The sequence below is a fragment of the Lactuca saligna genome, chromosome 9 (genome assembly GCF_052625555.1).
Source record: "Lactuca saligna cultivar CGN05327 chromosome 9, ASM5262555v1, whole genome shotgun sequence".
NCBI lineage: Eukaryota > Viridiplantae > Streptophyta > Magnoliopsida > Asterales > Asteraceae > Lactuca > Lactuca saligna.
The window spans coordinates 85,742,962-85,748,961 of NC_136425.1; positions in this window are offsets into that span (position 1 = coordinate 85,742,962).

Genomic DNA, 6,000 nt, shown 5'->3' on the forward strand with positions numbered 1-6,000 from the left:
AATAAAAAAGGGTAAAGAAAATTTTAAAGTATTTTTTTAATCGGATAACCAAAATCATAAATTTTAATTATAAAGAAACAATACATTTGGTTATTCCAAAATATTTAGTTTGATTGTCACCCGCTACATCATTTTGAGCAATTGAAGTATATGGCACAACTGTTTGTTTTTTTTAGAACGATTAATAGTTCTGCTTGAATGCTCTATATAATCTTCATTCAAATAAAAAAAAAAGGAATATCTTTTGTATTGAACGTTTTGCGTTTTCCTATTGTAGGTTTGATTGTGTTATTTTCTTGACTTGTAGCACATTTGTTGGAAACAACTGAATCATTAGATAAGCTCAATGAATTTTTTGGAAATGTTTGTGGAGTAATTTTGAAAGCTGAGAAAATGTATAAAGTGAAATATAATGAACATAAATGTTTGATCAAATAAAAAATAATATTATTAATTAATAATGAAAGAATATGAAATCTATGACCATAGTTCAGATGGGTCTTGCGTGCATTTAAAGTTGATGAATTTTGAAGTTTTTGGTCATTTGAAGTTGACAACGTACTTCAACCGTTTATAACTGTTCATTGGTTGTTTTAAAAGTTAATAACTATTGATATTATAAATGTTTTTATATTATTTACATTGTAGAGTTAACATATTATAAAAGTAATCATGAAATACTTACCCTGGCTGGTGATTTGTGAGACTGACGACCTTGATAAAATAAATGAATGATGCACATTCGGGTGTATAAGGTTATGAGAGGATGAGGTTGAAAGTGATTCGGTAACTTTTCGATTAACTCGAAATTAGACGATATAAAGAAATTATTTTTTGGAAAAAAATTGTATTGTAAAATACAAACAAAATATCAATATGTAATATTAAAGTACATATATTGAAAGTAAATTTATCACCAATTAAAGAAAAATATATAATAAATAGTAATATACGAATAGGAAAACTATTACCAGAGTGTGATGCGTCCTAACAACCTTGAAACTTGTGGCATTTTGATTTGTTCGGACAACTGTTAGCTAGTTGCCATACCAATTAAAAAAAATATAGTCGTTATATGATTTTCAATGGCAGGGTGAAAATAACATAAAAATTAATTATTAAAAATTTACCCTGATTTGTTATTTGTGAAAGCGACGACCTTGATGAAATTGTTGTAGGATGCAAATTCGAGTATATGATTTATGAATAGGAAAACTATTACCAGAGTGTGATGCCTCCTAACAACCTTGAAACTTGTGGCATTTTGATTTGTTCGGACAACTGTTAGCTAGTTGCCATACCAATTAAAAAAATATATAGTCGTTATATGATTTTCAATGGCAGGGTGAAAATAACATAAAAATTAATTATTAAAAATTTACCCTGATTTGTTATTTGTGAAAGCGATGACCCTGATGAAATTGTTGTCGGATGCATATTCGAGTATATGATTTTATGAGGTGATGACTTTGAAGGTAATTCTGTACATTTTCGAGTAACTGGATAGTTATATGATATGTAGAAGTTGTTTTCTTAAAAAAATTGATTATGATAAAGTTGTAGGAATATATAAATAAAATTAATATGATAGAATTATATAATGATAATATTTAAATTAAAAGTTTACCATTTGTTATGTCCGACAATGGTGTGCATGGGATGCTTTTGATTTGGTTCTTCTATTGTTCGAAGTCATATATGTTTGATTCTGTAAGACGTAAGATCAACTACGTTTACCATTATCTCCACCATATTTTTAATTGTTTTAATATTTTCTCAGTTGATAATGTATAAAAATTACTTCTTTATCAGTCAATTTGAATTACATTTGTACTTTACGTTATAAAGCATAAGATTGATACTTATACTACATTGTTATGTATTTTACCATTTTACCCTTGTTACTCCATTACTGTTTTGCAGCATAACCAAAACCATGAACTTGTATTATGAAAGGGTTGTTTGGTTTTAGCTAAATGGAGGGTAAAATGGTAAAAACCTGAAAGAATACTTTGAGGTTTTCTGATTCTTTCTTAGTTCTAAACAAAAAAAACATCAATTTTACAATGGTAATCAACTGAATACTATTACATTATCACAAAAAATAGGATGGTATTATAGAAAAAGTAATTTTACATTAATTATTCATCTGTTACTTGTCTTTTACTAAATCCAAATCAAAATTTTATGAGACATTATGTTGTAAATACGTATAAAACTCTAATAATGAAAACAATAACTCAAACAAAAATCTAATCTAGTGATTAACATATGGAATAGAAACATGAAGAACATGAAGAATATGAATCACTTAAGTGAGAAAGGTGGGTTATCTTATGCAAATATATATGTAGTATTTCTATTGTAAATCATATGCAAATAATCTAAAAGGTTCAAAAAATATGGATTATTAGTTAGTAGGTTATGTATTTAAGTTGATTACAGATTATTAGATGGAAAATGTTATTTATAATTAATTCGATACACCAAATCCAGGTAATTTGGTTATATTTAAATTATTTCCATCATTATCATTTTTAATTAGAAACATATTTTCCCTGTTTATGGTAAGTTGATCATTTGATATCTATTCCTTTATTATTATCGTTATATACATTATTCACTTTTTTTTTTACTAATGTTATATTTTCCTTTAAGAAACGAAAATCCAAGTTAAAGTATTAAAAAATAACTTGTCAATTTTAAGAAATATAAATAATAAAATAAGTCACTTTGGTTTGGAAAAAGAGAATCTAGCTGCTATATCTTGCAAAGAGACATTTATATTATACCATAACCTTTTAAATTTATAAAATTTTGTTAGATACACAATTTTGAAAGTTCTTTGTTAGATCTTTGTGATTTGAGGGATATAATGGTAAATTTATCAAACTGATCAAATTTAATGACTAAAAAGCCATTCTTTGAAAAGACAACATATAAAATTAACTTAATATTGTGTTTCATTATACTTTAGTTGTACATCCAAAAACACAGTTGCAGTGTAGAATGCATACATCCAAAAGTTAAATCTGGATTTTGATTCTAATCTTTTGGTGTTATTATATTAACATTGGTCAAAAAGTACATTGATATTATTCTGTCATGCACCCACCCATATTGTTCACCTATCACAGGAAAAAAGGGAGAAGGACCACAAGATCACGGAAGGAAGGTCACAGTGGAAATGTATCCTCCACTATCTGATGTCAGCCAATAGAACAGTTGAGGGGCATTTTGGGAATTAGTATTTCACGCGTGGTGTTAGTATTAATAGTAGAGAGATTGGGAGTGGGGAGGCAGGCAAAAAGAAGTTAGTCTTTCAGGAGAGGGTAGCATCTCGAATAGCTACAGTTTATCCCTACTTATCTTGTAACTGCTCTGTTATTTCAATCAATCAATACATTCCACCCCTGAGGCATCCTTGTATCTGTTTTCTGTGTTTATCTTATCTAGTCCATAACAAACCTGGTATCAGAGCAGTTCGATCATGGCTGGAGGAACTGGAGCTCCACTCAAACGGGTAGAATCCTTGGAGAAAGAGCTAGGGCAATTGAATGATAGGCTGGAGACGCAAGGGCACCAGATTCAGTTCCAAGACGACTCCATTGCATCAATGCAGTTGAAGATGGACCAGAAATTTGAAGAAGTTTTGAAGGCTATAGCCACGGGGAAGAATCCATCAGAGGAGGGCAAGGAGGATGAACCTTTATCCTCGGTGATAGTGACGCCAGGAGGAATCGGGACCGGAAGTAGCCACGATGGAGGAGGCGGCGGAGGCCGAGGAACGGGGGAATCAGGGGGAGGACTCAACTGACGATTTAGGAAACTCGATATGCCACTCTTTGACGGGGAGCACCCTGATGGTTGGATCTTGCGTGCCGAACGCTACTTCAATTTTTACAATCTATCCGAAGCGGACAAAATGGAGGCGGAAGTGGTGGCCCTAGAAGGTGACGCCCTTCTGTGGTTCCAATGGGAACATATGCGACGATCTGTGACGCGCTGGCAGGAATTGAAGTCGCTCCTTCTGCGACAGTTCCGACCGGTTAACGCAGGTACGATACATCAACAATGGCTCGCTTTAACTCAATCCGGGTCGATTTTGGAGTACCAGCGGTCTTTCATTGAATTACTTGCCCCGTTGAGAAATATACCCGATGAAATCACTCTGGGCCATTTCATCAATGGGCTTAAGGATGAGATTAGGTCAGAAGTTCAAATACTAAGCCCAATTTCGGTGGATCACGCTATGACTTTAGCGATTAAGGTAGAACAAAAGCTCCATTCCCAGTCGAATCACAGAAATCCAAGCACCACCGTTATCCGTCGGACTAACACCTCGGGAACCCTCTCTGGCACACCATTGATTACACCTCTCAATACCACACGACTGCCACAAATACAAAACCCTAGCTCCACTATGGGAAACACTGCACACAAGAAAAATGGTGGGGAAGTGAGAAGACTATCAGACAAGGAATGGCAACACAAACGAGAGAAAGGCTTATGTTTTAAGTGTGATGAAAAGTGGAATGTAGGGCATCGTTGTCGTCGAAGGGAGCTGAGTGTTCTCATAACCCGAGAAGAAGAAGACAGTGAAGGGGAACAAGAAGAGGATCCCTTGCACGAGGCACCACCGGAGGCGCTAGAGATGGCTACTCTCTCTGGCATATGCCTTAATTCTGTTATAGGTAAGTCCAATCCGAAAACGCTTAAGTTGAAGGGAGAAATGGGAGGGCAGGAAGTGATAGTCATGATAGATCCGGGAGCCACACACAACTTTGTATCCCTACAGTTGGTATCCCAATTGGGACTGCCGGTCACACCAACTCCAGGCTTTGGGGTATTTCTGGGAACAGGGGAATCAGCTAAGGGAACAGGGAAATGTCAAAGAGTAGTTCTGCAACTACAAGGGGTAACTGTTGTTGAGGAGTTCCTGCCCTTAACCCTTGGGAGTGCGGATGTCATACTTGGAGTTCAATGGCTTGAGAAGCTAGGTCCAGTCACTACCAATTGGAAAACACAAGTTGTGAAGTTTCAAGTTAATGGGCATACGGTAACCCTTAGAGGGGACCCGACCCTAGAACGAGCTCAAGTCTCTCTAAAACCCATGATGAGGACTCTATGTACCAACGGAGGGGGTTACCTGATCCAGCTTAATCAAGTGGAAAAAACCTTGGGGTTCCAACCCTTACCCCAAGCCCCAGGATATCTCCATGGGGTGCTAAAGAAGTATTCTAGAGTGTTTGAATGGCATGACGGCTTGCCCCCCGAACGAGAGCAACAACATACCATCTGTCTTAAAGAAGGAACTGAACCTGTGACGGTCCGCCCCTACTGGTACTCCCATTCTTAGAAGGCCGAAATCGAGAAACTTTTGGGTGAAATGTTGAAAGCTGGGATCATCCAATTATCCCAAAGCCCTTTTTCCAGCCCCGTGCTACTGGTCAAAAAGAAAGATGGTTCATGGAGGTTTTGCGTGGATTACCGCAACCTCAATAAGGTCACCGTCAAGGACAAATTCCCAATTCCCGTAATCGATGAACTATTAGATGAACTCCACGGATCCACTGTGTTTTCCAAGTTGGATCTTAAATCCGGGTACCATCAAATCCGAATGCGGGAGGAAGACATACCCAAGACGGCCTTTAGAACTCACGAGGGTCACTACGAATTTCTAGTGATGCCTTTCGGCCTTACTAACGCTCCCGCTACCTTCCAGTCCTTGATGAATGAGGTATTTCGCCCCTTCCTTAGGAAGTTTGTGTTGGTATTCTTCGACGATATCTTAGTTTACAGCCGAAATGAAACAGAACACCTTCAACATTTGGCAAAGGTGTTGAACCTTCTACACACTCATCAATTATTTGCAAACCCTGGCAAGTGTGATATCGGAAGAACACAGGTGGCTTACTTGGGGCACATCATATCTGAAAAGGGAGTAGCCATGGACGAGGACAAGGTTCAGGCCATCAGTAAATGGCCAACCCCAACCAC